The sequence below is a fragment of the Bombina bombina genome, chromosome 3 (genome assembly GCF_027579735.1).
Source record: "Bombina bombina isolate aBomBom1 chromosome 3, aBomBom1.pri, whole genome shotgun sequence".
NCBI lineage: Eukaryota > Metazoa > Chordata > Amphibia > Anura > Bombinatoridae > Bombina > Bombina bombina.
In genome coordinates, this window is record NC_069501.1 from 226652470 (window position 1) to 226660430 (window position 7961).

The 7961-nt window shown below is 36.1% G+C and overlaps 1 protein-coding gene across 1 annotated transcript in view; it reads left to right on the forward strand.

Annotated features, from left to right (window-relative positions):
* The window catches only part of SEZ6 (seizure related 6 homolog), a 639531-nt gene that overhangs the window by 25706 nt on the left and 605864 nt on the right, over positions 1–7961 (forward strand). The gene's annotated exons all lie outside the window — the stretch shown is intronic.

Here is a 7961-nt window from a genome sequence, read left to right on the forward strand (position 1 = left end):
TTCAGGCAAGATACTGACCGCCCACAATAAAATGAATGCACAGATAGGGAATGGCCTGCTTTCATGCATTCGCCACCAGTTTAGCAGCCAGGTTTCCACCCTGCATCCAAAATGGCTATGGCTGGCCGGTAAACAAATGCACAGTAAAAATCAAACTGTGCTACTCTAGCGAGTGGTCAAGGCCAGTGCCCCTCGAGTCCCTGAAGCCAGTGGCCCCTGTTACCCGTTAATGGTGGCCCTGGAGGGGATAGTTAAAAAAGCAATGGGAAAAAATTGCTTTGGAAAACATGGTTATATAGCACTTATTCCATTTGGAATCAATATGAACTAATGTCAGTAGTGTATTGTATACAATAAGCAGGCCCTCCACCCCCTGTATCATTTTACATCGTCAAGTTTAATATCTCAACTGTAACTCAATAAAAATGAGTATATTGTATACTTCATTAATCATTTACTCAGCACTATTGAATGTTGGGGCAAATAATTCGTAAATCAATAATGTTACAAGTTTAGAACAAGTACTTATTACCTATATTTGCATGATTGATAATATTTTACTTGTTTCATATATAAAAGATTTCAAGTAGGTAGGATCTATCACTGCAGTAATGTTTTAATGATGAAAATAATTACTGTTATCTCATGAATAATCGCTGACTACAATTATGGCATAACTCTAAGAAGACACTCATTAAATCATTACTGGATTAACATTGCAGCCAATGAATGCAGTAGACAGGCAGTAATAATTGGCTCTAATTTTCTTTCTCCAAAAAACATAGATAGTCTACAAAGCTAAGGGAAATCAGTGCACAAAGTATCAAGTCAAGTGTCATTGTGCTGGAGACAGTGTGTCATTTTTGTTTATTTATTTAATAGTCCATAGACACAGGGATTTAAGCAGCAATTTAGTAAATGAGGTAGCTATAATGTTGCATTGTATTTTTTAATGAAATATGTTTAACATGAGCTATAACCTTTTTATTATTAATTTATTTTCCTTTGAAATAAGAATATAGCTGCAGGGTGTAAAGGATTTGAAATTTAACACAAATGTTCAAATTGATTCCTGTTTTCTACGCACCTCCCACATTCATACAATGGTTTCTTCGGAAGTATTAGACATGGGCACAAATGGATAAATTGTTCATCACAGAAAACTATTTTCTTTAATCCAAGATTAGTTCATAGGGTCTTTCGTTCAGCTGAATTTTTACTATATTATTTGGTCATTAAAGGGACACTAAACCCAATTTTTTTTCTTTTGTGATTCAGATAGAGCATGAAATTTTAAGCAACTTTCTAATTTACTCCTATTATCAAATTTTCTTTATTCTCTTGGTATCTTTATTTGAAATGCAAGAATGTAAGTTTAGATGCCGGCCCATTTTTGGTGAACAACCTAGGTTGTCCTTGCTGATTGGTGGATAAATTCATCCACCAATCAAAAAGTGCATTCCAGAGTTCTGAACCAAGAAAAAAAGCTTAGATGCCTTCTCTTTCAAATAAAGATAGTAAGAGAATGAAGACAAATTGTTAATAGGAGTAAATTAGAAAGTTGCTTAAAATTGCATGCTCTATCTGACTCACGAAAAAAAAACATTGGGGTTCAGTGTCCCTTTAATGGAAATTCACTATCCCCTTATCTCCTATGGTGAGCATCTTCAGGGCAACATAGAAACAGTTGGACAGCAGCTTAAACCTAAATAAATAAATAGTAGCTAATGCTACTGATACAAGCCAGCAGCAGAATAAAATAATATTTGAATAGGGTGTGGATTGTCAAGAACAAAAGAGAAGCTTACATATTTGCTAACACAGACAACAATCAACTGACATGATATCGCTGGATTGCTACTGAATACTGTAAACCTGTAAGTTAAGAGTAACCATTTTAACCACATTAACACATTTTTGTGTTGCATTTACTTATTTGATAAAATGCAAAAAACACAGCAACATGTGTGATATTTTTGCATTCGTCTAAATCTGAATGCACATCTAGCAGACATCACTGATCTCCCACACACACTGATTCAATAGTTTTGTATACTGCACGCAAGATGATGCCTTAGTATACGCAAAGCACATTTTGTGAACAAACTATCAGTATTTATTAAAAAAATAATTAAACCCCTTAACGTCTGCAACATACCCTGTACGTTGCTGGTCTTTAAGGGTAATAGCATGGGTCTTGCCGCAAGTGGCTAAACCGTGCTATTAGCATGGGTCTTGCCGCAAGTGGCTAGACCGTGCTATTAAGCTTTCCCTTCTGCAGACTTTGTATAATAGCATGGCGAGACTGTGCTATTGAAAAGCGTTCCCCAATAGAAAGACCAGAGACATACAGGTTACGTTGTTGGTCATTAAAGGGTTAAAACTTGTGTCTTGTTAATACAAGCAATTAATTAGCAAGGAACAAATATGGAAATCATGTTGCAGTTAATACATTTGCTGCATTGAAGTTCTAATCCGTGTGCACGTGTATCTTTAAAAGTGATATCTGAGATTATCCTTTATTGAACTCAGGAACAGATTATTTAGCTTTTTTGAGTATATCACTAGCATACTGTATGCATTATTTATACAGAATACACCCCAGGTCAGAGGCTTAGAGTCATAATGGAGGAAAGTTTTCTTTTAAAACCTTTAGAAAGAAATAAATAGGACTGCACATTTGTGATGGGAAGGATATAATTAAAGGCTTATGTTTGCATTGCCGACATTCTGTCACTTTCAATAATACCTCTAGTGTGTCAGAACACCATGTGATAGGATTTGTAGCCACTGTAACAATCTATCTCCCCTACCTTCATACAACATCCTGCAGCTTAATTAGACCTTGGAAACTGCAAAACAAGAAGCCTACTGGTCGTCATAGACCTGCACATGAACACACACATACAATTACAGAACGTGTTACCTCAAAGTCTAGATTACTGAAGGCGTATAGCTCTGCCTGTGAAAAATAGCGAGTCTGAATGCAGACTCAATTAGATTAAAAATCTATTTCCCCAATGCTTCTGAAATATTACGTGCTTGCATGTATTTTATTAAGAAATTACAACAGAACTTGCAGAAGGACATATAATATTCTAGTCAACATGCAAACCTCACTCTGCTCCATTGTCCTTTGTATTTTTGGACACTGACAGTGAATAAAATAATGCTGTATTGTTGTGACCATTGACTTTCAACTGCTTTGATATCATGGTCTGGCTGATGCTAGGTTTCCAGTATTCAACTCCACAGTGCAGTATTTTAGCAAGCAAAATATGTAGAAAAATACTGGACGCTTTAATGTCCAGCATTTTTAAAGTCCCCTTAGCATCAGCTAAATGTAAATGGTCTCATATGCCTCTATGTATTACAAATATGGCCCCATAAAAAGGAGCACTGTGCATTTTCTATTGTATGTCCTACAGGCAGCCATGGGGGTGTTAAATCATTGCTGTGTGTGCTCCTGGCAGTCAGAGGAGTCAAATCACTACTGCGTATATGTTTTACTGGCAACCAACAGGATAAAATGACTACTCGGATGTAAAAAATAAACATGATTGTGTCAAGGGTGGGGCTTTTGGGGGGACATTGTGTAACGCCCACCTACCTCTTGTTCCCAGTCACCTATAGGCCGACCGCATTGTTTAGTGCCAAAGAAAAAGTCAAGTTTCATCTAAGCTGTTTTATCGTTAACCTTGTGAATATCCAGCGTGCTGTTGCACTAAGAGCAGGATACCACCTCAGATACCTGACTGGCCAATCGTGTTTGAACGTGAGATTGTCCAATCGGACCGGAGCAGCCGACGAGACCTGTAACGTGTGATCCAACGGTAAACAAGGCACACGATACACGGATGTCTAACAGCTAACAAACCTAGCTGCGGCTCCCGAACTGCTACTTCTCTGAGTCAGGTATTGGGTTATATGATCTGCATCAGGATTGTATATAATACTCACATCCTTGTAGGAGTACATCTGGCAAGCCTATGCTTAATCTAGTAACATTAATCCTTATTCAAACCATTTTATAATCTGAGATGATGCAGCATGTATTGGTAATACAATAGTTTTCTGGCTTTTATAGCAAAATGTCTTCTTTTATTTTCTTGCATTTTTTCCATACTTTTTTCTTCTCCCTTCTTGTCTTACCCCAGTTATCTCATTGTCAGTTTTAGGGGGGTTCTGAAGCTCCTCCAGATCAATACCAACCTCTCAGGTATCAGTAGTATTTGCAGTGTAGTCCCTTTTTTACATGTCCTGTGAGGTACAAAGCTCCTTTAATACCTGCTGCTGCCCACTAGTGGCCATCCAGTTCATTAGATCAGAACAAAGATAAAACAAAAGCTTTACTTTGAGAAGACAAGCAAGTGACTATATGTATCTATATACAACAGAGGGGGGATTTAAAATGAAAGACAAAGGATATGTTTTAATAAATATAATGGAAGATATATTTTGTATCACCACAAGATATTGCACCCCCAGCCTTCTTGGTAGATCAGCTTCAGCAGGCAATCTTTCATACCAGGGACCCAATTCTCAAAACTTCACCAGCATGGAGACAAATCATCTGCTTATTTTACCTAGAACTACGTTGTAAAGTAAGTATCTCTTCTTAACGTAAAGAATATTTGTGAACGCCCATTAATAAGATACACAATTCCCGCTGTAAAAATAGCCTTTAAAATAAATTTCTGAGCAGCCTCATAATGCTAACGAGTCATCTTATAGAATCTCACCAAACCAGAGAGCTTTAGAGAATCAGGTCCTAGGTTATTAGCCACAAGTCTACCAGGTACATTTGTGTGACATCAGCATAAAATAATGGCACAGAATGTTCATTTATTTTAAGAATGGTCAGCTGTTGACCCATGGGTCACATACAGCCCTCTATTAGTATTTGTGGCCCCAAGGAAAAAGCAGAACTAAAGATGTGTGCACTCATTTTTGTGGACTTGGCAAAAAGAAGAACTTAGAATGTGAGTTTTGGGGATTTGTGGTTAGAGGATAAACAATGTGCCTGTAACACACAGACCCTATAGATTTGTGATTATGAGAGGAAAATCACAGACAGAAGGTACCCTGCAAAATTACCTAAATCTGGTACTTTGTGTCTATAACTATTTAAAGGGACATTAAACACTAAGGGCTAGATTATAAGTGGAGCGCAAAATATTGCTTCTGTGAAAGCGATATTTGCACTCAATTTAGTAATACCAGTGCACTCAAATGTGTGCTGGTATTACAAGTTAGGTGCAATGCGAACGCAACCTCACTTTTGCATTGCATGGAAGCATTGTGTTCACGAGAACGTGCTTCCATAGGTTCCAATGGGAGCCTTATTCTCATTTATTATAAGAAGTATGCGCAGAGCTAATAAACCAGACTCCTAAAGATCCTAATAGATCCCCTACAATTAGGAAAAATAGATATGAATAGTACAAGTATACTTAGGAGCGCTCAAAAGCTAAAGGTTTATAGTGGTAATTGTAACACAGAACTGCTTTAAATTAATATTCTAAAACAGATAAATAACATAAAATTGAAAAGTTCATTAACAATAAAGAACCATGTATAGAGCTGCTTAAAATAATATTCTAAGACAAATAAGTGACATAAAAATATATATTTAATCTGGTATATTAGCAATAAAAATCAGGCATAGGCAACATAGTATAAATTAATAATGAGTCGGATACTAGCTACTATGTAACTCATTCACAGCAATAGCAACAATGTATATAATATTGGATGTCTCCGATTGTGTGAAAGAGTGTGTGAATTAGGAAATTTTAAATTACCACCACTTAAAATCAAAAAATTATTGTTTGCAAACAAATAAAAAATGTTGCCTAGGCGATTAAATATAGGCAGTTCAAACGTCTCAGGCAAAGCTGTAAATTCCAAATCACAAGGATATGAGTATTATATACAATCCTGATGCAGATCATATAACCCAATACCTGACTCAGAGAAGTAACAGTTCGGGAGCCGCAGCTCGGTTTGTTAGCTGTTAGACATCCGTGTATTGTGCGCCTTGTTTACCGTTGGATCACACGTCACAGGTCTCGTCGGCTGCTCCTGTCCGATTGGACAATCTCACGTTCAAACACTTCGGGCGATTGGCCTGTCAGGTATCAGAGGTGGTATCCTGCTCTTAGTGCAACAGCACGCTGGATATTCACAAGGTTAACGATAAAACAGCTCAGATGAAACTTGACTTTTTCTTTGGCACTAAACAATGCGGTCGTTGTGAAAGTGTAACAAACTTTGGATATATTACACAAGCAAGTTTAGGCAGTGTTGAAACCTAGAGAAATCTAGGATAAAAGTCCCAATTTGAACTCTGCTTTCCACAGAGAGATTAGCACAATTGCAGATATTTAAAATAATAAAAGTTATTCTGACTGCATAGATAAAAACATCAACGTGTTTCTCCCTACGTGAGGGTTTTTTCAAGATGAGAAAATAGCAGTCCAGTGCTTCCTTTTAAATGTAACCAAACTTTTTCATTGGTCCCATTTTTTAATTGATATTTAAGGTGGTATCGAAAAAATATAGTGGTATTGGCAATCTCAGTGCATAAAGGTGGTATTAACAATAAAGGCCATATCTATGAAATGTTAGGTATTTCATAAAGAGAATAATATCTTAATGTGAATGTGATAAGGATATTTTTATTAAGTGATATCATTATGCGCATATCTAAAGTAGTGTATTACTTCCTGCTTGTAATATTGTACAATATTTTAACATAGTAACAGCTAATTTCTGGATTACACTTTGAAGATTATCTACTAGAAATATAAATACAAAGTGATTGTGTGTATAGAAAAAAATATTTTTTATTTACCAAAAGCCACTACACACATTTTTGGGGGCAATTGGGGCACATTTTAAAAATTTAGCCAGAGGTCTGAGCTCACGGTAGCAAAACCCAGCCACTTGTAATGACTGGTTATTTATTACGCACCTGTAAACTGGAGAATTTGCCCGTTTACAGCCACGCAATAAATTAGTGCTCCATTTGTAATCTATCCTAAATAAATCACTGATATACTGATGTATTCAGAGCAAAGATTATTTGGAGAATAATATAGACCTGTGATTTTTAAAATTATATTAGTTGTTTAAATATTGTAAAAATTAAGGGTAACATTTTAATGTCTATAAAGCAGTGGACACCGCCATATTGTAACTTAGGTTTCTTTTTCTGCTATGGCCAATTATGGACAGTTATAAATGGTTTACTAGAGTGTGCAGCCAATCACTCTATAGAATACAGCTGTGTCTGCACTTCCACTTTTAACAGGAATTTGGGAAGCCCTCAATATTCAGAATTAAATGACAGGAAAAGGGAACAAAATAAATAATGAAAGTGTACTGCAAAGTTGTTTTACAACATATAATTAAATACTTTATATTAAAATCTCAAAGTGTTTAATGTTCCTTTAATGAATATGTTATAATTTATGTGTATAATATTCATAAATGTATATGATTCGCTAAAGGTTTTTAAACTATTGATCATCAGCCCCATTGTGTTAAGTTGTTTGTCACTGCTTCAATAATCAGCTATACGTAACTTGTCCAATAACACAGGACATACTATTACTAATAGAGGAACCATACATGGCAGTTATAATCTTCCTAAGGTTTAGTAGATAGGAAGAGCTTGAACTTGACCTAATTGTGTAGCCTACAAGTTCTTTCATATGTGCAATTAGAAGATCACAGTACAAAGTATTTATTCTGCAGAGTGTTTAAAGAAAATTTGTAAAGAACAGTCACCCCTGGCATTTGGCATCAGTTGGTCATTCAGCAAACTTAATGGTCCTCTGGAGTGAGTCATATTGTTGGATGACGGCCAGGTTACCATCTGAGGTCTTAATAACCATCCCTAATTTGATATAGGCAAACAGTAATGCACTATAGATCTAGATTCCAGCTCTTTATGT